This window comes from Triticum aestivum, chromosome 7A (genome assembly GCF_018294505.1).
Source record: "Triticum aestivum cultivar Chinese Spring chromosome 7A, IWGSC CS RefSeq v2.1, whole genome shotgun sequence".
Taxonomy (NCBI): domain Eukaryota; kingdom Viridiplantae; phylum Streptophyta; class Magnoliopsida; order Poales; family Poaceae; genus Triticum; species Triticum aestivum.
Window position 1 is genome coordinate 25366245 of NC_057812.1, and position 25004 is coordinate 25391248.

Consider the following 25004-nt stretch of genomic DNA (forward strand, 5'->3'; position numbering starts at 1 on the left):
TTTATTTTCTAACATTTATAAATAAAATAATAATAAAGGGTTATATCTAAGAGATTTATTTAGTATCTAAAATATCATCCAACTTTAACATGAAGTTATATTTTTGTTTGTTCCCGTAGCAGCGTACAAACAATAACTAGTCTTAGATGAAATTTAATATCTTTTGTATGGATTATGTTTCACAAGACATGTTGGAGGTTTGATTTCTAAATATACCTTGTATACAATATAATTTCGTTACTTAAGATTCAAACTATGTTAGAGATTTACCGAAATAGAAAAACATGAATTTTAACATAAAAAGTAAACATGACATAATTAAACATGATGTGATTTAGTGAAACTCAAAATCCACTTAGAGTGCACTGCATGTTTCTTTGATCTTCGAGCATGATTCCTATACCATTTTGTCTTTAATTTCTCTTAATCCCCCTCCACCAATATACATATTGTTTTTTAGGAACATATACATATTGTTCTAGTGTCCAGAGAGATCGGTGTTGATGTTACAATTGCACAAGTCAGACAAAGCCTATGTAGTGTGTAGATACCCGCTCTTGGCCCAAATGCCAAGTTGGCAGAGCATGCAGTTACAACACCAATGATCTTCAACTTTGATAGTTTACATCGAAGCGACCTCCAGCATGGTGGTTGTGTGAATAGACATAATGTAGCTTCATTGTGCATCCATCATTGCTCCACACATGATATGCACGTCAACACTAGTACTGCATGCATGCATCATTTCAGTTACGTGTCAATGGGCATAATGTAAATTTATCGTGTGTACAGATACACATGTCCCAATTGTGCGTTGATGAGCATACAATGTTGTTGTGCACTAGTCTTCAGACTACACATGATATGCATGGCATGTATACATGCATGCATGCATGCACCCTTCCAACTACGTGCCGATGGGCATAATATAGGTTCTTCGTGTGGACATTGTCGTACTACACCTGATATGCACGTTCCAATTGTGTGTCAATGGGCATAGTATATATTTATTGCGCAACCGCCTTTGGAGTACAAATTATATGCATGTCAACACATGTATATATGCATGCATGCACCCTTTGTCTGCGGACAGAGTAGAGTTTGTCGTCCGTCCATTGTCAGATGACATAATATAGTTTCTTGTACAACCATCGTCAGACTACACATGATATGCATGCTACCGTAGGTATACATGCATTCCTACCTCCAACTATGTGTCAACAGGCATACACAATCAAATTACACATTATATGCACATCCTAATTATGCGTTAATTGACATTTACATGTGAAATCATTCAATTGTATTATTTATCTGTGCACATCATGTTGTGTCTCATTTTATTGCATCTGTTTGCCTATTGCATTACTCTCATCATAGTTAAACCTGTGATTTCCCAAGCTAGTACTGTTATCAATGCTTTCATCGAAGAATATGCTTCAAAGAAGAAGATTGATTCAGCCCATTTCCTTCTTTACACTTTTCCGCTGCTGTCATTGGGGTCGGTTTCAAAACATTCAAAAGAATTTATTAATCTCCCATTCACCCCCCTTTGGTCGATATACTCTCGGTCCTAACAGGCAACAACAAGAGCCAAGAGGTAGCGGGAGCAGCAGCAAGCGGTGGTGGACCTTGAACAACGCGACATGGGTAGTGGCGGCGCCGTGACTGCCCACTCTGCCGCACGGGGAAAGCCAGAGGAGCGGCAGGTCAGGCATGCAGGGGAAGCTGAGCATGGCGCTGAATGTGGGGGAAGAAGAAAAAAAGTGAAAAAATATGAGAGATTGACTGGTGGGCCTATCTTCCACCTAAGCATATTGTCCATGTAGGCATGCCAAATCAGCTTGACATGTGGGTCTCACTCGTCAGTTCCATTGTTAGACGCGGCTCAGTTTCGAATTAGTGCGATGTGTTTCTCACTTGTTGTAGGGTTGGTGGTTTTTTGTGGTTTTCGGCAAAAAAGTGGTAGAGGAGTAGCCTAGCCACAAATATGGTGGTTTTAAGCAATTTAGGCCTTCCACTATGTAACTGATGCCCAATGCATTAAAATACTACCGGCTGGGCAGCGATGCCCTGAAGATTTTATTTGGCACCGGTCTCGCAATGTTGCATTAGTAGTCTGACAAAAAAGGGACCCGGATGCTCTATTCACGTGAGTTTCCTCGGCCTAGTTAGATCTCTGCAGTGGGCCATGAGCTGATTGTTTATTGCTTTCTACATTTGGCACCGGCTGCGCGTCGGAACAGCTACTTGCTTTGGTTCCCTGAATTTTGTTATGGCATCTGCTGGAGTATGGAGGGCATCGGTGCCAAATAAACCAAAAGTGGATTTTGCACCGCTTTTGGCCTCCATAGTGGAGGGCCTTAGAGCATCTCTAGCAGACCCTATAAATCTCGCAAACCCGCATAAGTCCGGCGAGTATACGGGTTCGGCCCAATTTTCTAGCCAGAACAGAGCCCGTATACTCATCCGGCCCGTAAATTTTTTACCGCGGCCTGCTTCGGCGGTCGCCGCGAACCCGAGCGCGAGCGTCGTGTCCGCTCGGACGTCGTGAGGAAGCGCGGGGCCAAGAAGTGGACGAACCAGGGCCTCTCGCCGCCGTCGAGGTTCCTCCGTTGCGATACGGAGGAGTACGACCGTCAGCAGGCCGCGGGCTCCTCAGTCGCGGGGTCCTCCGCCACCGGCTCGAGGTCTGCCGCGTGGCTCACCCGCGCAGCGAGCTCTTCCTCTTCCGGCGCGAGGCTTCTCCCCGTGAAGAGGGAGTGGTCGGAGGAGCCGGAGGAGCCCGAGGAGATCGTGCGCCACGGCGTCGTCGGGCCCGAGGACTTCGTAGCCGATGTCGACGCGGTCGCGGCCGCCATTGCCGAACGCATCTTGCGCGAGGAGGCAGAGCGCCGGTGCCACGACGAGGAGCTCGAAGCCCTCGTGCTCCAGCAGGCGGTCGCGACGAACCTTGCTGCCAAGGAGAAGGACGATGAGTGGCGGCGCATCCGCGAGGAGCAGAGGAAGAAGTACATCGATCTCAGCAGCTCCGACGAGGAGGATTGAGCTCCTCCACCACGTCGTCCATGGCCGCGAGCTCGCCGCCGTGAGATCCCCACCCCCCTTAGGGCATCTCCAGCCGTTGGCCCCCCAGGAGGGGCAAAAAATCGCCCCTTGGGGGCGCGCCGGCGCAAAACCGCGCACTGGGGGCGTGATGCCCCCCCAGTCACGGCGCCCACGTGTTTTTAAAAAATTCAAATACGGCGCAAACAGGACTGAAATTTAACGCAAACATCGGCGAGTTCGTTCAAACTTAAACATATTTTACAAAAAAAGAAAAAAAACTTGTGCGGGCTACCCCCGCCGTCTCCCTCGCCGCCCGCCTCGCCGCCCGCCCACGCGGTTTACATGCCGATCTCCGCACGCCGCGCCGCCCCGGTGGGTGGTGGTGGCACCGGCACGCCGCCGACGCTGATCCTCCAAGCCCCGGGCACCCGCATGTCCGGCGGGACTGGGTACTCGGCCTCGAAAAGGAGGCGAGCCTCGTGCTCGTGGAGATGGCGGCGGCCGAAGCCGTTCGCCTGGGAAGCGCTCGGCCATGGGTTCTGGAGACGGCGAGAGAGAGGAGAGGGAGGAACGACGACGACGAGAGAGGAGAGGGAGGAACGGCGACGGCGAGAGAGCACGAGTCGCCGAGTGCGCTGGGGCGCGTCTTATATAGCCCGAGGCGCCGCCCCGTGTGCGAGCCGCCGTGAGCATGCGTGGCGGGCGAGGGAGGGCGAGGGACGCGCGTCATCCGGCCTTCACTGCGCCGCCCGTGAGCATCAATTGCGCAGGCTGACCGGCGCGGCAGCGCGGCAGCTTTGGCATTGATTCGCCGCGGGAAACGAGGCGATGAGGACGACGAAGGGGCGAGAAGAGGGTAGAGTCGCTGACGCGGCGGGCCCGCGGCTGTTTCGCGCCAAAACAGTTCGCCCCGGCGCCCCGGGCGCCCCCCAGCGCGCCGGGTTCGGCCTGGGTCCGCCGACGCTGTTTTCGGCCCAAGCCGGCGAAAATCGGGCTCCTGGGGGCGCGACTGGGCCGTTTTTTTGGCGCCGGCGCGAAAAAATCGCCTGGGGAGGCCTTCCTGGGGGCGCGGCTGGAGATGCCCTTAGTACTAGTAGTGAATGTAGTATGTAGTAAGAACTAGTGTTTGTAATGAATTAATCTTTGATCATGTAGTATATGCAGTATGTGATGAACTACTATGGTTGCAATTTCTCGAGCGAAACTTTTTTTCTTCAAATTATGCAGTTTCATATACGGTTTCTGTTCTCCCGCGCACGTTTTCGATCTGTAAACGAGATCTTCGTTGAAATGTAAACGGCTTATGCGGGTGGGGATTTTGCGGGGTCCGCTAGGATGCTCTTACTCGCACAGAGGACGTATAGCACTATAGCCTCTCCCCGAGCTCATCCCAGCCGTTTGATCAAATCCAACGGCCGTGGTCGCCCCAACGCGGAACACAAGTGAGCCCAAGGCCATTTTCTTTACGTCCCGATTTTTCCGTCCGTGACGCGACAGCGTGGCGGCGCGGCGCGGCGCACGGGACCCCATGGCGGCGGCGCGGCTCCGTTGGCCGGAGGAGCGTGCAGCGGACTCGCACCGCGCGCTGCTCCGTCGAACGGCGCCGACCACGTTGCACGCGCATGGGCTTGAGGTGCGGAGCGGTCGGGAGATGGCGGTGGCGCGGCGCCGTACTTGAGGAAGCTGACGACGACGTGAATGGCAAGGCCGCCCTTCGCGTCTCTGTCTGTAAAGGTTGCGGGTTGTGCGGAAACCATCGACGCGACGAGCGTAGGTGAGCATCCCGAGCCCTCTGCTCTGGTGAATTTTCATTCGGGTTCGGGATTTTGGGGGAAAACTAAGGTTAGGGTTTAGAAATTGGGGAAAACTTTTAGGGTTTCGTCAAATGTCGTGCAATTCCCGTCCTTCTACATTCTGTTGGAGCCCAACGGTGCCAATTTATCATGAACTTAATTCGGATTAAGAACATTCAAGCGGAAACAATTTATTCCTAAACATGATTAATTAGCTCTAACAGAGACTATTAGAGTTTAACTTGAGCATTAACTTTAACTAACATAATCATTAGTATTAACCGGGCAGAACCAATAAATGGAGCACAAAATTATCACTTGATTAGGTCTTAACCAGGAAGACCATTAGCATATATTTTACTGGTCAGTACAGCATGATTAGCAGAAAAAAATTAACCCCTAAAAAGATAAGTAGTTAACGTTGACCTATATGAACAACTATGATTACCCAGACAGGTGTATCCGTCATTTGCCGCCGGATTCCTTCGGCCTCAGCCAGGACCTTGTGTGCCCTTCTCTGATGTTGTGAAATGTTAACTCATGCATGCCGACAGCCGCCACCATGCTCCAGCTGCCTCAGGCTTCAGGTAGCCTCTCTGTTCTTCTTTTTTCTCTACCTTACTTTGCACTTGCTCTGCTCTGACATTGTGTCAAGTAGATGATTATATTCTTAAAATTTTAACTTACCGATTGGAGTCTGCTTATACTATTTAATCTGAATGCTTGATTCTTCAGTTCGACTTCACCACAGAGATATATGCCTCGCATTTGTTACCATCATTTTGCCTGTGTGTCTTTTCAGGGTGATGAATTAGTCAAGCTATTAAATGGCAGCGACGTTCCTCACACACGCTTCCAATGCAGAATTGCTGGCAGGGCCATCATCACCTATGTCGTAAGTATTTCTTGCATCCACTATAAGTTGCTCAAACATTAGCTATTAATGATGAATAGGGATTTTTTCTCTCCTTTTTTGGTTAGTTGACTTGATTCAGATGGACTCAAGAATTGTGTGCTTTCACGGTATAGATGAACTGCTACTACAAGCCCTCAAGAGGAGGAGGTGAAGATGGAGCGCAATGGTGGCGGTCTTGGCCTTGCTCTCACTATTATGGCTGCCATCTGGCTTCTCTGCCGCATCGTTGTTTTTGCCAGCAGCGGCGGCTCTTTGCTGTCGATTGATCGCATGGTAACTCCACTTCATTCCCAGATGTTCTTGCTCAGTTCAGTATGTCCTCACAAGCAGCAATGATTGTGATGTTGTTTTGTGGCTCTGCCTGCCTTCCTGTTTAGATTTGAACTTACAACACATGAAATTAATACTGTTTTGTTTGTTCATGAGCAAACAATAGGATTTGGTTGCAGATTTGTTTTCCTTTATTTTGTTCAATAGTTTTGGGTCAAGATTCAAGGATTGGGATGGATAAGAGTCTGCTGTTTCAGGATTCTGTATGTGAAAAATGAGATTTTATGGTAATTCATTTGTCAGTCTGAATGCGGATGTTCAATAATAAAATGTTAGATATGAAAAATCTTTCATTAGATAGTACAGTTTGTGAATTAAATGAACACCCGATGTTACAGTGTGAACTAGCTAATGTCATAAGCCGTGCGTTAAAATAGAGTTCTGAACTTATGTGTATATAGCACAGAGAACATATAAAGTTATGAACACTGCTTAGTTCAACTGGTTCCTAAACTAATCAGTAAGTTTATCCAGGGATTTACATGTCTTCCTTTTAGATTGATTTAAATTGATGACAACAGAATGTCCTTTTTGTTTTTTCTCTTCCTTGTGCATACCTTCAGAAGATAAAAAATACACCCGTGGCTGGCGTTTGAATTGCCTTCATGTCATTCTTACAAATGATGCTCCTGCTTCATAGTCATGTTTGTACAATAACTCTTTAGTCAAGCTCATATTACTGACAACTTTACATCATGTCCCTAAAATCTTCTGTTTATCCCATGGGAATCTTTTGCATCATGTATGTTCCAGAATAGGCATCTGGACTTGTGATTTTTTTGAATCTGGTTTTAGTGATGACTTTCACCATCAGCCGTTTAATTGCTCTGCTAAGTTTCCTCAGCGGCATTCAAGGAGATGCCTGGTGGCAGTTGTTGCCGATGCAGCTATGCGCCATTGTCCTTTCATTGCTCCATGTTGATGGGCCCTCAGAGGTGGCCAATTGTGGGTGACAGGTGGCCATAAGCACAATAGAAGGTGAGCATTGCATGATTGATTGAGTATTCATTGATGGATTTGATTGTTTCTTTCTGGAACCTTCAGTGATTGTTAACCACGATCAGTTTTTGAGTATCAGTGGCTGGTAGATTTTTGTTGGTAGCTTTCACAATTGAATAAGTATTGTTATTCTGTATGCTTACACTTATCCATGAGCATTAATAACTTAGAAATAGTTATGATACTACTAAATTCTCTGTTCAAATTAAACTTTATCATAGATAGATGAAAGATGATCTGATTTGACATAGTATCATTATTTTTATGGCAGTATGATTATTCATCTAAGTTGAGTACCAAAATTGACATACTATAAGCATCCTTAAGAGCCTGATTCTTTGGAATCACAACGTTTCAAAAAATGCATAGGTATTGTTTGTCCATTCGTTGTGCATTATACCATTCACTTGCTGACTAGCCATTCATTTTGCATATAATCTATTGGTTGCTTCACTTGAGTAAACAAGACTCTCAAGGGTTTTTCTCTCAGATCTACATTTCCCTAATAGTTCTATGTATTTCATACAGTCGAGTATACCAATTCTCAATAAAAATCATGGAACCTTCTAGCTAATTATTGATTCCAGGGTCCCTTTTTCTTATAACTGTTACTCTTCCATGTTGTTTCCAACAACAAAGTACTTTTTTGGCGGAAAGAGGAAAATTAGGATTTCAATGCAGCCTACATTGTTCAACCTGTTTTTCTTCTAAAAGCAGTAATTTACATTGCATTTACAAACTTGCGGGCCCAGTTTAGGGTAACCGAGGACAACTTTTTTTAAAAGATTATGTTGTCTTTTAAAACTGAAGTTCCTACTGCATTTTTTATGATACAAATAGAATACCTTGATAGCTGGCCGGCGATGGAAATGGATTGTTCTCCCTTTGTCCAGTGCAAATGAAGCTTTTACAGGAAGTGCATAGTATCTACAGGAGATCAGAGGTGTCGACGATTCTATTTCCAAGACAGAATTTCCCTACTAAAATTATAACCATAGTTCTTTTGTTTATTTGAATTGATAAATAGTCCTTGAAGCGCAGAAGCCTAGAGTATGTTTCAATCACACAGTGTTTCGTTCTGAAAAGAATTTCAAACTGCAGCCCGAATATGCTTTGATGAAGGATTTCACACAATTTTTTTCAAATATAATCTGCAGTTATCATGTTGCATAAATTGTCTGAATTTGAGTTTAAACGTCAGCATGAGATTGCTGGGTATATGTACAAGACCATTTACTGTACTAAAACTACATGCGTCCTATTGCCTCCCCTTGGCATGTTATGCTCTAATGTATGTGTTATAGGAGAATGAATTATTGCAAGATTTAGCAAAATCGAGACACAATGGTTTCTACAAGAAGGCAACATAAGGACTTTTCTGAAGCCCTAGTCAAAAAGTTAAGCGAAACCTCAATTGGTAAGAGGAGTAAACACCTCTTCTTTAGCCATTCAAAACATCGAATTGGTTGGCTCGCGCAAAATTTGGACGAGATTTGTCACGGGCGTGGCGTGTGCCCTGCTTTTTCAGTGCTTTTAATTGTCTGTAATTGGAGATGATTAGGAGACAGGATCTTACCAATGAGGAGAAGGTTTTTTGCTCATCTTTATCATCCTCGTCATCTGGCACACCATGTTTCTCATCCTCTCCTGCTGCCTAGTTAAGCTTCCTGAATTTCGTTCTAACTTCTTCATCGGCAACCTTCCCTTTTCCTGCAACTCCTTGACCCTTCCATACTGCCTCCGATGTCCACACATTTTCCCTCCGCCAGCCATCTCCCTCAACTGTGGTGTACAGTCAAATGCTGGTCCTGCTGCCAGACTCTGACTGGGAATACAACCAGAGGTGGGCAGGTTCACTAATGGGCTACCCTGAACCGCCCCGAATTGTTCGCTCTTGCCAGTGAATGCCAACCGGAAGACAAATCCTTAGTCCTCACCCCCGAATTAAGCAGAGTAGGAAGCTATCTGTGATTTGGATTCCAGTTGATCCAAGCGCAAACGGGATCTGCCCCTAGAGGATTGGTAGGTTGCCCCCAGGTGGAAGTGAGGTGGACGCCGGTGGTGAGGTGCTCAGGAATAGGTGGATTTGGTGGAAAGCTCTAGATCGTCCTCGTGTCCGTCCCAAGATTTCGGTCAACCTTGGTCAAAGCATTCCATCCTCTCTGATCATTGACTATCCCAGCTGTGTTCTATTAAGTGTGAAATTATATCCTTTATATGCAATGAATCCAACTCCGCCTATGTTGTCTCAACATAGCCGGTCCCAAGCCCGGGTAAAGGAGGAGGGTTGTGATAGGCTTGGCGAGCCAACGTAAAAACTCAGCCACTCTTATGGAGATGAAACCCAAAAGATTTTCGTTGGGGCGTAACCCTCTCAGCCACGCGCCACATCGGAACCCGGGTGTGGTGGAAAATGGGCAAGGGCCGGGCCGTCACCCCCCAAGTGGCGCGCCGTATCTTGATCCGGATACGGTGGCAAGTGAGCGAGGATCGGGTCGTCGCATCCTTAGTAGCGCGCTACATCGGCGCCCGGATGTAGTGGAAAATGAGCAAGGGTCTTCGCATTGGACTCGACGAGCGCGAAGGGTAAGGAAGCTAGCCGAGCCTAGGAGGGTTCGCTTAGGTAGCTGGAACGTAGGGTCTCTGACAGGGAAGCTTCGGGAGCTAGTTGATGCAGCAGTGAGGAGAGGTGTTGATATCCTTTGCGTCCAAGAAACCAAATGGAGAGGACAGAAGGCGAAGGAGGTGGAGGATACCGGCTTCAAGCTGTGGTACACGGGGACGGCTGCAAACAGAAATGGCGTAGGCATCTTGATCAACAAGAGCCTCAAGTATGGAGTGGTAGACGTCAGGAGACGTGGGGACCGGATTATCCTGGTCAAGCTGCTAGCTGAGGACTTGGTTCTCAATGTTATTAGCGCATATGCCCCGTAAGTAGGCCACAATGAGAACACCAAGAGGGAGTTCTGGGAAGGCTTGGAAGACATGGTTAGGAGTGTACCGATTGGTGAGAAGCTCTTCATAGGAGGAGACCTCAATGGCCACGTGGGTACATCTAACACAGGTTTTGAAGGGGCGCATGGGGGCTTTGGCTATGGCATCAGGAATTAAGAAGGAGAAGATGTCTTAAGCTTTGCTCTAGCCTACAACATGATTGTAGCTAACACCCTCTTTAGAATGAGAGAATCACATCTGGTGACTTTTAGTAGTGGCCAACACTCTAGCCAGATTGATTTCATCCTCTCGAGAAGAGAAGGTAGGCGTGCGTGCCTAGACTGTAAGGTGATACCTGGGGAGAGTGTTGTACCCCAGCATAAGCTGGTGGTTGCTGACTTCCGCTTTCGGATTCGTGTCCAGCGGGATAAGCGTGCCAAGGTCGCTAGAACGAAGTGGTGGAAGCTCAAGGGGGAGGTAGCTCAGGTGTTCAAGGAGAGGGTATTTAAGGAGGGCCCTTGGGAGGAAGGAGGGGATGCGGACAATGTGTGGATGAAGATGGCGACTTGCATTCGTAAGGTGGCCTCGGAGGAGTTTGGAGTGTCCAGGGAAGGAGAAGCGAAGATAAGGATACCTGGTGGTGGAATGATGATGTCCAGAAGGCGCTTAAAGAGAAGAAAGATTGCTTCAGACGCCTATACCTGGATAGGAGTGCAGACAACATAGAGAAGTACAAGATGGCGAAGAAGGCCATAAAGCGAGCTGTTGGTGAAGCAAGGGGTCGGGCATATGAGGACCTCTACCAACGGTTAGGCACGAAGGAAGGTGAAAGGGACATCTATAAGATGGCTAAGATCCGGGAGAGGAAGACGAGGGATATTGGCCAAGTCAAATGCATCAAGGACGGAGCAGGCCAACTCTTGGTGAAGGACGAAGAGATTAAGCATAGATGGCGGGAGTACTTCGACAAGCTGTTCAATGGGGAGAATGAGAGTTCTACCATTGAACTGAATGACTCCTTTGATGAGACCAGCATGCGTTTTGTGCGGCGCATCCAGGAGTCTGAGGTGAAGGAGGCTTTAAAAAGGATGAAAGGAGGCAAGGCGATGGGCTCTGATTGTATCCCCATTGAGGTGTGGAAAGGTCTCGGGGACATAGCGATAGTATGGCTAACCAAGCTTTTCAACCTCATTTTTCGGGCAAACAAGATGCCAGAAGAATGGAGACGGAGTATATTAGTACCAATCTTCAAGAACAAGGGAGATGTTCAGAGTTGTTCTAATTACCGTGGAATTAAGCTGATGAGCCATACAATGAAGCTATGGGAGAGAGTCATTGAGCACCGCTTAAGAAGAATGACAAGCGTGACCAAAAATCAGTTTGGTTTCATGCCTGGGAGGTCGACCATGGAAGCCATTTTCTTGGTACGACAACTTATGGAGAGATATAGGGAGCATAAGAAGGACTTGCATATGGTGTTCATTGACTTGGAGAAGCCTATGATAAGATACCGCGGAATGTCATGTGGTGGGCCTTGGAGAAACACAAAGTCCCAGCAAAGTACATTACCCTCATCAAGGACATGTACAATAATGTTGTGACAAGTGTTCGAACAAGTGATGTCGACACCGATGACTTCCCGATTAAGATAGGACTGCATCAGGGGTCAGCTTTGAGCCCTTATCTTTTTGCATTGGTGATGGATGAGGTTACAAGGGGTATACAAGGAGATATCCCATGGTGTATGCTCTTTGCGGATGATGTGGTGCTAGTTGACGATAGTCGGACGGGGGTAAATAGGAAGTTAGAGTTATGGAGACCAACCTTGGAATCGAAAGGGTTTAGGCTTAGTAGAACTAAAACCGAGTACATGATGTGCGGTTTCAGTACTACTAGCTGTGAGGAGGAGGAGGTTAGCCTTGATGGCCAGGTGGTACCTCGGAAGGACACCTTTCGGTATTTGGGGTCAATGTTGCAGGAGGATGGGGGTATTGATGAAGATGTGAACCATCGAATCAAAGCCAGATGGATGAAGTGGCGCCAAGCTTCTGGCATTCTCTGTGACAAGAGAGTGCCACAAAAGCTAAAAGGCAAGTTCTACAGGACGGCGGTTCGACCCGCAATGTTGTATGGCGCGGAGTGTTGGCCGACTAAAAGGCGACATGTTCAACAGTTAGGTGTGGCGGAGATGCGTATGTTGAGATGGATGTGTGGCCACACGAGGAAGGATCGAGTCCGGAATGATGATATACGAGATAGAGTTGGGGTAGCACCAATTGAGGAGAAGCTTGTCCAACATCGTTTGAGATGGTTTGGGCATATTCAGCGCAGGCCTCCAGAAGCTTCAGTGCATAGCGGACGGCTAAAGCGTGCGGAGAATGTCAAGAGAGGGCGGGGTCGACCGATTTTGACATGGGAGAAGTCCGTTAAGAGAGACCTGAAGGATTGGAGTATCGACAAAGAGCTAGCTATGGACAGGGGTGCGTGGAAGCTTGCTATCCATGTGCCAGAGCCATGAGTTGGTTGCGAGATCTTATGGGTTTCACCTCTAGCCTACCCCAACTTGCTTGGGACTAAAGGCTTTCTTGTTGTTGTATATGCAATGAATCCGACCGATGCATTTTGTTACTTTTGGGGCGAGATCATGAAATTTGCCTGTTTGCAGCTATATACATGCTAAGATGTGTATTGCATTTTTATTTCAAAGGGAACAGGCCAAACCAAGCTGCACATTTATATTTGTATAAATGTTTGAAATCAATCTCGGGGAACTTTAGTTTTGTGTGGAAACCTAGAAAGGTATCTTTGGCGCCTGCCAAGCTATCAACTGACAAGAGGTTGCCCATGCTCTTGATAATGAAATATTATTTGCCAGCATAGGTTCTTTTAATTATCAGAAGAGGGTTCTAATTGTTGTTAGTGTGGGGGTGGGGGTGCATTTGTAATGGTTCATTATTTATAGAAGGGGTTAAATTGCTTTGTAGGCACCACGCAGAGCTAGAAGAGGATGCTGGCCGGCAGACCACCTCTCTTGCCGTCAAGGGCACCATTCAGCCGCCTTTTTTTTTTTTTTTTTGCTTCAGAGGCTTCTTGTGCTGCTACAGGTTTCTGTTTCTTATCCACTCTCCCATTGCAGTGTAGGTTCATGTTTCTGGATTTTTATTTCTTCCTTTCGGTGAGCGGGTGAGCTAATTTGGCTATTTTCCTCTTGGTCTGTTGTAGTAACTGGATGCTTTAAAGGATTTGAATGGAGTTCATTCTAGGTGGGTGTGCAAATCAGCAGCCTGCTGCCATGTCTTTTCTTGCCGGAACCCCCCGCTGCTGGATGCTCCCCTCCCGTCCTGGCACGGCAAGGCACATCTGCCTCTTGTGTGAAGGTAACCAAAGGCCATCTTTGCCTCTTCCTTCTTCACCTTTCCTCTCTGTTTTTTGTTAGACTTGTCGTGGTTAGTGCATTTATCATTCCTTCCTATCAATTGATTGAACAGCTCTGGTACATGAGATTGCAGAGCAAACTCCATTTTTGTATTAATTAGAAACAAAAGATGCTTCTAATTTTCCTTTTTATTGTTTTGTCGGTTACAAAGGCGCTCAGATGTTCTGGTCGTCCTTTATGTTCAGATGGTCCGTTAATTTATACTTTCTTAAAGGTGCAGACAATGTAGTCATATTTTTTTCCTTTTTCTGTTGCCATGGGAAAATAATATGCGAGGACAGAATACATAAAGCAATTCTGACAGTGTGAGCCATAATTATATAAGACAGAAAATTGAATATATTCCAACAATCATCACCATAGCAAAATAAAGCATCTCCTAGATTCAAAGAACCATGTGTAATCCCATTGTTGAACTTCATAAATCACAGGATTTTCTACAATCATCTGTGATGTAGTTCGCTGGTATATTTTAGCTGTGGGCACTGATTGAATGATGAGAGGCCAACCATGGTCTGCTTTCAGATGCTCACCAATTTCTCCTGTGTGTTGCACCTACAGAACTTTCCTCTAGTAACAGAAAGATCTGCATGCTATCCAACTGCCTCTGAAAGTGCTCTGCTTGAGAATTTGTTTTCTGGTAACTCTACTCTCTTCAGTCCAGATATTTTACTTAACTGACAAAATTGCCTTTTTAATTAAGGTTTCCTTGGAGGCAAGACTCCGAGGCTCATCAAGAAGTAGGAACATAAAAGCGAAGTTCTCCTGTTAGTGCCACGTTAACTAAGCCAAGCTGCACGCCGAGTTGTAAATTAGAGATCACAAACGCTGTAGCATTTACATATCCTTTTGCATTGTTTACTAGCCAACCAAGCGCACAAGTATTAAGCTAATGCAATTACATGTCAATATGCAAGTATGTCATGTCTTGAACCCTCTAGCAATATGTGGATTTTGCTATTATATAGTGAACTTGAACCTGCTACCTTGATTGTACCTATATCACATGATTGCTCCTCTGTTTGATGAGCCTCAGAGAGTCGCTGGGAGAAGACAACAAGGATGACTCTGTCCATATTCCAGGTCGCTCTTCCTGCCGTGCCCTGCCTCAGTTCACGTTTGCATCCTGAGGCGATTTCTGAGCTATCGGGTTCTTGATTTCGTGCACAGGTGGGGATTGCCTCAGTTCACGCTTGCATGCTTAGGCGATTTCTGAGCTTACGAGTTATTGATTTCGTGCGCAGGTGGGGATTGCGTTGCCCTGTGGAATGGGTTCCCGTACCTTCTCTGTGCCGAGGCTGGTTGCTACCCCTGCTTGCGGCCGGCGGCTGCAAGGTGAGTTGATTTGTTGGTTTGTTCATGGCCTGGTTCTACCTGGCTCCTATTGTTCTTCCCTTGTCTACTATTTCGATTGGTAGAGAGTTGTCTCGAGCATAAAACCAGGATAATCATTGAGAGACATACCATGGAGTGTTGATGGTGTAAATCTGGACAGTTGTGTCGTCTGAAACAAGAATTTGGCCACAAATCGTGTTGCTGCGAATCTCATCTTTCCTTTGTGAAGTCTGGTCATTCTTCCTCAAATTGGATTGTTCGCAATGTTCTGCAGCTAGGACTAGCTCGTGCAGGCTGACCCTTTGATTATAGTAGGTGTTCAAATAGTGTCATATCTCATATGTCAATGGCTTCTAGGTGCAGACCCTCAGTATTAGGTGCTGTATGTAGGAATTGTACATCGATGGAAGTATATGATGGTGCAACTCGCATTTAGCCCATAAGCAGACCTTTAGAGTGTGATGTTTTATCTTATAGGCATTTATCAAAGCTAGCCCTGCTGCTTGGGTAAATTCCGAGTGTTACCTGAAGTACACTGGGGCTAGACACTGTTGATTTTTGCCTTACCCTGGTTTGCCGGTCTCTGTTTGCTTATCTGGTACAGTGTCACCGAAATATCCGACCCGAAGCCAACCTCTCCTCCTTCTAGATGGCCCCAGTATCCACCGCTAATCTCTCATCTCACCTTTTCTCAGAGAGAGAGAGAGAGGGAGAGAGACGCCTCCACCGGTCGGAAGGCCGTTCGATGTCCGAGAGAAAGGGCGGAAGGCCGTTCCCCGGCCAACACAGATCCATCCCTCGCCGCTCTACAGCCGCCGTTTAATGCCCTCCCTATACCTTCCCGGTGGTGCCCAGCCGCTCCCCCCCTCCTCTTTCACCATCCTGGGCAAAAGGAGGCCCAGGCGCAGCAGTTGTGGCCGTGGTCTGGTCAAGATGGCGCCATGGTCCATGCTATGGACGAGGAGCTATGGGACGAGGCCGTCTCCCCTTCTCCTCTTTGCGTGATTTGGGTCAGAAGCCTTTAATCTTCTCCGATTTGGTCGCTCCAATGGTCCAGCCTCTGCTTTGGTCGATCGTTTAGCTCATGACCCTGTGCTTTATTTTGTCTGTCCTCAAATTATGATTTTGTATCATATATGTGTCCTGCTTCCCTTCAAAATTGTGGATTCCGAAATTTATGATTTATTTTCCGAATTTGATATTGTCGATGCTTATCGTCATCATCCAGTTGGATTAGGAACCGCGATGATGTCCAGTGCAGTTTCCTATTCATAATTTTATGATCTCTGTATATTCATGCGGTCATGCCTAAATCTGTATATTGTGCCATTGAACGTTTCACATTATTTCTATACCATGGGACAGTAGGAAACTAAGTGCACAAGTGGGAAGATTACTGCTCAGTATTGTAGCCTTTATGTATGTTTTAGTCATACTTTCCCAACAATGAAGTGAATGCTGATAATTCTGAAGTATATTAACTTCAATCTAAGGCTGGTTCCAGCATTAGGATAAAGAAATGCTCTGCAACAGATTGGTAATTGTGAATATACACTCGCTGGAAGATACCTTGAGAATTCATCATGTGTAGTGCTTTACTTTGTTGAGTCCACTTTTAGTTTAGCACTAATTAACTAACTCTTTGGTGCTCAGTTACCTCCGTGTAAATAGATATGGCTTCATCCTGTTAGCTGCTTTCCTGGGCGAATTGCTCCTTGTATTAGTTACATCATGTAACCTATACATCATAGTTCATTCTTGATTTTAGTTCAGTTTCTGGTTTCGTATTATGATGGTTTGACCTGCATCATGCCTTTATGAAATATGTACATGAGAATATGGATGTCATCTAATAAATTAAATTAGATTTTTATATGGAGTAATATTGGTACACTAAGCGTTATTGCTTGATAAAGAACTGTTGCATGTGGCGGAAGCTACAGCAATGCCACCATACTGTACATGGCTCAAATCTTGAAATTCTTGGCTGCGTGCCACACCTGGTCTTTAAAAATCATGTCTTAAGGTTGAGCAATTTCAGTTTGAGAAACCTACTTGGTGTTCTTGCATTTCCTGATATATTTGACAAACTTCTGTTGTGGCGAGTTTACGATGGGTTTCAATTTGGTGTAGTGATCAATCACTGATGTCATATATTTATAACAGAGGGGGGAAATGAATACTTATCAAAAAGTTCCTTTTGCATAAAGCAGTTTTTGGGAGATTTGGGAGTACAAATGCCTAGTTCTAATCTATAGAGCCAACGAGACCCATAAACATTCTCAAACTAATGTTTCATATTAAAAGACAAATTGATCGTGATTTCAGTCGAGTGTACATGTTGCACGAGAATGACATACTAAAATGTTGAGCAAACCGAGGCTGGTGGTTTCTATGCAAAACGAAGCTCTCCCCCTGAATCATTCTTTACTTCTATTTTCCTGTAGCAATTTTTGTACATGTATGTAGTTCCAAGGTGCAGATAGTTAGCATTTGGCTTTCTCTACTATCGTTTGTCTTTTTATATCTTACCCCATTTTACATCAGTAATTATAGGAGAAGTTTATCATTAAGAATCACACTAATTAATTGGGTTTACTTTAGGCACGATCACACAAGAAATCTATGTTGATTACAGGAAAGGCATGCTCATTTGTTCTCAGTACTGTTTTGATTTTTCTACAAACAATTGGCTTTGTACAGGTAATTGATATAACCTACACAATTGGGTTGTATAAGAATCAGGTTGCTACACTATACTCCAGTGCCTTTCTGTTCAATTTTCTGTTTGATTACTGCATCTTTCATCTTTTCTAATATTAGGCGATTATGCTGGGTCATTTGTGGCATGCTCTTCTCTCTTTGCATAGTGGAAATACTTTTTGATTACCATTAGAATAGGAGATCACGCAAAGATGTATGCCAAGTTCTTATTATCATCTAGCTATTGGTTCCTATCGATATTCATGTCAAATCTTGACAAGATATTTATTGTTGTGATTCAAGTAAGTAGGGGTGCAAATTTAAAGCCATCATCTGGCCCTCCTTAGTTCAAATAAATGAACTAAAATTTCAAGTTAAATCATGCATTATTTAAATAGTTTCTACTTTGAGCTCTTCAAATTTTATGGAGATACTCTCTCAAATTTTGTTGTGTCCAGCAAGAATGAAAAAAAAATGTTCTTAACTGCATTTTCTTCCTGCCTTTGATTTCAGACAATGTGCATATATATCTTAGGATTCTCGAACCAGTGACAATGTGGAAGGCACATCCTTCGGTGCTTAGATATGCAACTTTTGAGGTAATATTCACTTCGATATTTGTGGTTACTTTCTTTCTAATATAGACACAAATCACTATGTATCTTCAACGGTAATGTTGGAGGTTGAAAGCCTGAAACAAATGGCTTGAGCTTCTAGACTTTTAGTACTATAATTTGCAATTAAACTATATTCTACAAACTTAAATTGGTTGCAAAGATGCAATCGATTTAACTTAGATTGATCCATGTGTTTCCTTTACCCTGTTTTATAGTCAAAATTTCACCAAAATAATGTTAACATAATTACTGTGAAGTAGTCAAGCAGTGAGAACTCATATGACATAGCCATTACTACCTTTTCGCGTGTGCAAAATGTGATACAACTGTCCTTAAAACAGAAATTGGTAGCGAATATATGGCAAGTTTACCCTTGGATTGATTCATGTGTTCACTTTAGCTGTTCTCTACTGAAGATTTGCCGAACAAGAACTGGTGATTTATACGTATAAGGAATTATCATACAACTATTCTGAAATACCAAAATGCTGGGAATTTATCTTCCATTTTAGACCATTCCCCTGTTTAGTTTACTCTGCTCTGTACTGCAGAATTAAAAAAAGCGCAGTCTTCAGTGCCTTGTATGCTATAAACGTGCGATAGACCTATTCTGAAATCTTAAAAATGTGATCTAGCTATTCTGAAAACTTAAATTGGTGACAAAGATGCACTAGATTTAGCTTAGATTAATTCATGTGTTTCCTTTACCAGTCTCTGCAGTGAAGATTTCGCAGAACACGCATTAGGGATTATCGACATACAGAAAATTGTCACATCATTACTGTGAGTTAATCAGATCTTGAGAATTAATATAACACATCCATTGGTCTAGTTTAATGTTCATTTTGCAGAACTGCGGCAAAGATTAGCAGCGAGTGCGAGGACGTCGTCCGATGCTCGGGAAACGCTGCAGGAGTTCGCCTGTTCGGAGTTGTAGAGTGCAACCACGACCTCTTCCCTGCCAGCACCTGATCTAGCGTCGTTCGTCCCACGACGGCGAGATCCAGTTCCCCTGTGGCCTCTTCCTTCGGCCTTGGTTGACAAAAAGCAGTAAGAAATCCTCACATTTCCAAATTTCTTTGCTACAATTCAATTACCTCTTCTCACCGTGCAAATTTAAGAAACTCAACAACACATTCTGAAGTGTTGTTTGTTGATCAACTGGTTTAATCAGTGCTGGCTTTGCGAGACTGTTGTCGTGTGAAATTTTCAGAAGGAAAAAATGCCTGTAGATATTGCTCTTCAATCATATGACAATAAACATCAATCTTCTCTTTTCTATGCTGAATGGTCATTGCTGCTTGATTTAGTGCGTTGCTGTGCAGTAAATATCAAGGCTTAATTAGTATAAGACTAATAACAATGGAAGATCTAGAAGTTTCTATCTCTGAACTTGCAGAGTTCTCCGAGCTTAGGATAGCAAGACATTGTCGAGGTTCACAAAGAGTAAAAGGCGACCTTACATGAGCATAACAATAGCAGTACAAATGCCAAAAGAATTTGGCACACAAGTACATAGTTACCACAACAATATTAGTACATCATAAATGATTGCTACGTCATAAAACTCAGCGTCTAAGTTCCCCTCTCAGAACACACACAGTTATATTATCCAGCATATCACTTCAGGATGAACACACAGGTTTGCTCAGTGTTATCCATCGGTTAGGGGCATGCATCCTTCTATTCTGTATCTTGATATACAGAAAGAAATACTATGTATTGTTTACTCTTACTGAATTGATAATGAGGTCTTAGCTGTAATGTTAATATCCGTGAAATCAATATCTAAGGTTGCTATTCTTAAGATTTAGTCGTTTCGTACTCCTAATTTTGCACTGGGATTTAATGAACATGAATGCAGAAAAGGTTAACATGCCTTGAACATCTTTATTTACTGAACAGAAATAGACAATTCAGTGTGAAAATTTGGATTTTGGAACACGCCTATGCTTGATAGGATTTGTGTATCTCACCCTTCCAATGAAATGAACTGTATGGCATCTAAATTTCGACCCTCCGCCGCTAGATCATTTGCTGTGAAGAAGTCTCCAGTAAGCGATTGAAGTGTACACTGGATATTGCACTTCCAATTGCGTGATCCATATTGGTTGACTGAACACATAATTACCTTTTTTATGTCCTGCAAATATGTGGTGTTTTGCAGATTTATGTTAACACAAGCTCACACCATATATTTTCTATGTACCTCTGTATCCCAATGGAAAATGCATTCTACAGAGCACTGTAACTTGGCAGTGCTTATCTTTTCCTGATTGACACATGCATTTCTTGAGATGGACCAAAGCAGAACCTTGATTCCGTATAGTTTGCTTGCATTCAGCTAACTTAATAGCAGCGAACTATCAAATGATTTCTGAACAATAGTTATTTGATATAATTTTTGTTTTCTATCACCAATAATGGTTGCTCCTCTGATGCATGTAGGCTATATCATCATTCAAGGAGATTGTGGCAAAATGAAGTGCGATGCTAGAAACTTTCTCGTGATACAAAAAACTCTGAATCGTGGCATTGTGTAGTGAAAATATGAAGAGGCTGGTACCATTATTAGTTTTTTACTGACCAGAAAATTGTACTACCTCCGTAAACTAATATAAGAGCGTTTAGAATACTAAAGTAGTAATCTAAACACTCTTATATTAGTTTACAGAGGGAGTACTATGTATCTTCTAGGATTGTTCTTGATGCATATTTTGCTCAAGTTAAGTCTTTATACCATATGAATGGTTCTGCACACTCTCGCTGCCATATCACTAAAATTATTTTTCCGTGTAAATCATTGGTCACACTTTTCTCATAATTCTACTCAGGTCAAAATGTCGTAGAAATTGTGTTTTCTGGTGTTTACGAGCAAGGATGTCAGCATTGTGGGTTGGGGCATGGTTGGGCTTTGTCTTGGCGGAGTGGCTACATACTTTAGAGTTGTGTTGAGGGATTTTTTTGCATTAGCAATTAATAACTCAAGTATATTTTTAAAGATGTTTCTTGCTTGGTGCTCTTCTTTGGTTTCTGATCAGTTTGTGCCTGTTGTGTAGTGTGTAGGCTATGTTCTATTGGTTTGGACTGCCTTGAATTGTTTGTTATCGGATAGAAAATGCAACTCAGTACTCCATTATGTGTCACAACAGGTTTGGTATAGACGTTTCAGGCTGACTCCTTACTTTTGCTTGCTCGAAGTTTAAGGTGCATGCCACTTAATTTTCTTCACGGGAGGAGGGTTGGCCAGAAGTAGGTGAGGTAAAAAAGTAGGCTCCATCCCTCTTACATCTGTTCAGACTACTGAATTTGGTTCCCTTACTCATTTCAGTTTCACTTGGTGTATGTGAAGCAATGCAATTTACTTCCATTGCTGCCATCTTGCTTTTCGTGAGTTAATTCTGTACAATTAGTCAACATTGTAGACGGTGGCCTGATAGAGCGTTTTCTGTAATGCATGGTTAAATAGCTTTTAGGTTGATTTGATAAGACAACTTTTTCTAATGTCAGGCTTAGTTTACTTTTTGTAAGAGTAGGTTTGATCCATGTAAATATGCTTTAACAACTGAAATTTTGACACATGACATGTTTTTATTTGTTATATTTTAAGCTTGAAACTCAAATCTCAGCTATTCCCTAAATATTTAAATACTGAACCTTTTGTTTTCTACACTGCCATGGTCTCCGTGGTATTATTTTGATAGCCTCACAACCACTAATTGCTATTATATAAAAAAAAAGGGCAACCTGGTGCATGTAGCTCCCGCTTGCGCAGGGTCCAGGGAAGGGTCCGACCACTTTGGGTCTATAGTACGCAGCCTTTCCCTACATTTCTGTAAGAGGCTGTTTCCAGGACTTGAACCCATGACCTCATGGTCACAAGGCAGCAGCTTTACCACTGCGCCAAGGCTCCCCTTCTACTAATTGCTATTATATGAAATGATAAATTAATGTGGGCAGTCATGACTATTTTATACATCGATGGTCTAAACTAGAAATGTTTGACTGCGCGTTACACATCAAGGAGGGGGTATTCATGTGTGTGGTCTGCAGTGGTATATCAGTTAAAGATGTGCTAATTTTGTTGTTAATGCTTTGACATGCTATGAAAGTTTTCTGTATGGCAAAGGACGTGTTCCTTACTTTCTCCTGTGTATTTATTTCAGAAGTTCTTCGAGCATTTGTTTTTAACTTGTAGCTTATATTGACAGCCATGGTTGTGTGCCTTGGTAGATTGAAGTAGTGGCATGTAACTGATTTCACATTCTTCTATGAATAATACCCGGACTGCTCTGTGCTAGATACATCCGCTTGAGCGACAATTAGTTCCAGACGGAGGGAGTATGTTTTTTGAAGACTGCTCTGTCTTTTTTCCTTCTAGTTACTGGCCATAAGCCCTTAGCTAATGCCAACTCTGCTGTAACATGCCTATTGACCACCAGAAACCACTTTGTTTTCTGTGTATGCTGGCCATTTCAGTGTAGTTGTTTGATATGCTGCCAACAACTTTGCCCTTTCTTCTTTCTTACTCCCTCGGTCCCATAATGTAGTGCACATTGGTTTTCCTGAAAGTCAAGCTTCAAAAACATTGACCAAATTATTGAGAAAAATCTAATATGTTTCATGAAAATATATATCAAATATATATCACATGAAAATATATTTCATGATGAATCAATTGCTTTTTATTTCGTATTTTGGATGTTGATAATTTGTTTCTGTATATTTGGTCAAAGTTTACAAGGTTTGACTTAAAAAAAATCTAATATGTACTATATTTTGGGACAGAGGGAGTGCTATTTAGTTATTTCCTCGAGCAAATCGATGCTTATTTATGCTAATGCATATGTTGTTTTAGTTCTAGTTGTGTGCATGGCATATTGTTTTTCTAGAAGATGCAGTTCTGAATTTTCTCATGGGTCTATGAATCTATTATTGCATGAACTGGTGATATGCGGTCAAGTTGACTGACACCATTTGGCATTTCTAGTGCTTGAGTTGACAAATTCGATGTAATCAAATAGTGTCCCTAGAACTTAAAAAGTCATCTATTTATCTAGTGTAAGTGTTGTCCTTTCCTTTTTATGTGCCGGAATTCTTCTACATTCTGAGCATCAACACACTTTTAGATAGTACACTGGCACTGCTGCACTGGTGATTCTATCTTCTTTAATACTCCCTCTCTTCACTTTTATAAGACGTTTTAGACAGTTTAGACAGCACCCAAAACAGTCCAATGCCAGCTCTGAAACGTCTTATAAACGGAGGGAGTATGTGATTTATGCTTCTGAAAGTGTCCACTAGGTTTTATTGCTTGATGAATTGAGTGTTGTTTTTTGAGGAATTGACTGTTGTATTTGCTTATAGGTGCAATATTTTGTATCAAATTTACCTTTAACAATCTGTTACTAACCTTGGTTTTCCTTTGTCTCTGTCCCTTTTTTCGTCCCCTCCAATGATGGTGCCTGGACTATGACCTCTGCCTTTTCATGTTTGATTTTCCTCTGCTGCTGCTAGGTATTGTTTTGGCTTTTGTTTATACAGGGTGCATACTCACATAATGCTCCTTGCTCTGAAACATTTAGTTTGACGGCCATATTCTGTTTGTACATGCAATTATTTCTAATATGTAAGCATATTTGTAGGATCATACAGTGGCAGACTACGCACTCTCTATAGTTAGTATATTTACTTACAGTCTTGGATACACTAAATGAGAACAAAGTTTGGATGTGTCATTGTCTGCACTCAAATAGTTTCCTGATGAATATGACGGAGCTACATCTCTTTGACTGAAGAAAATGAGGACCAAGCTCTCAAGACAGTTTTGTGTCTTCCACAGCAGGGCAATTGCCTGAAAGAACCATAACGTCAGTCCATGCATTCAGTTGTCTGTGCAGCAGCCTGCCAGCTGTCATTTGATTTGTAATAACATTAATGTGGTCATGTAGGTTACACATGTACTAAGAACTGGTTGACTATGTATGACCATCAGGTGAACTAATATTTCCTATTATTTGTTCATTTCAGCCGTTTCACTTTCGTTTGTTACATGTATGTACAGGTACAATGTCATTGTCATATTAATACTATCGACGTGTGTTTGGTTCGCTCTCCGGTAACGTATTCGTTCTGGTAAAGAGAAGCACCGGTTTCCAATGTTTTCTCACTGAATACATGTTTTGTTTCCAATGTTTTCTCACCGAATACATGTTTTGTTTGGTTGAGCGTCCAACCTCCGTTTTCCTAATCAGCTCCGGTCCGGCTGTTTTCGGTTTTGCGAAGCCACGCGTCGTATGTGTCTACCATGTGCCATGTACATTTGTGCACGTCGTAAAACCTCGATAGAAGCAAAGAACTTTGCCAAAAAAGAAAAAGAAAACTCACATATATTCATTACCCAAGGTGGCTGAATATCGACAGAAATAACCCGCTAGCGCAGTGTATAGTAAAATGTGTCAACCCACTTCTCCTTTGTCGTCCACGGAAATCATACTTATCTGAACTTAGTTGCATTTAAAAAAAAAGGGGTAAACAGGCGCTCCACCTTTTGCATACCATTTCAGTCTGAAACTTATGCACATACGAAGCGGTTTCTGGATGGCTAGCTCCACTAAAGAATATGCCCTGTTAAGATTTAGTTGGTGGTTCACCTGCAAAAAAACAGAAGGATTTAGTTGGCGGTTTCCCTAAAAATACAATTTAGTTAGTGGTTCTCATAATCAGCAAATTCATTTTGTTGCAATGATGCTTTCTTTCCCTTTTATTGTGCACAATAGGTAGACGTAAGTCGCCTGAATTTATAATATGGGCCAGTCGAATTTCAAGTGAAGGAATTAATAGCCGGAGAGAAGGAAAGAAGGAAGGAGCTCCCCGGAGGAAAGTAAGGAGCT

The 25004-nt window shown here is 43.4% G+C and overlaps 1 long non-coding RNA gene across 19 annotated transcripts; it reads left to right on the plus strand.

Annotated features, from left to right (window-relative positions):
• Positions 1-4515: 4515 nt before the first annotated feature.
• Positions 4516-24221, plus strand: LOC123149435 (uncharacterized). 19 transcript variants are annotated; one of them, XR_006474654.1, is made up of 12 exons: positions 4516-4822; positions 5294-5428; positions 5644-5736; positions 5871-7065; positions 13005-13124; positions 13243-13397; positions 14493-14626; positions 14701-14791; positions 17396-17536; positions 18008-18093; positions 18823-18894; positions 18963-24221. It is a non-coding gene; the product is annotated as an uncharacterized lncRNA (long non-coding RNA). The 19 variants fall into 19 exon arrangements; XR_006474655.1 differs by having other exon boundaries at positions 17396-17494; XR_006474645.1 differs by having other exon boundaries at positions 14701-18093; positions 18963-23628; positions 23757-24221.
• The last annotated feature ends 783 nt before the right edge of the window (positions 24222-25004 follow it).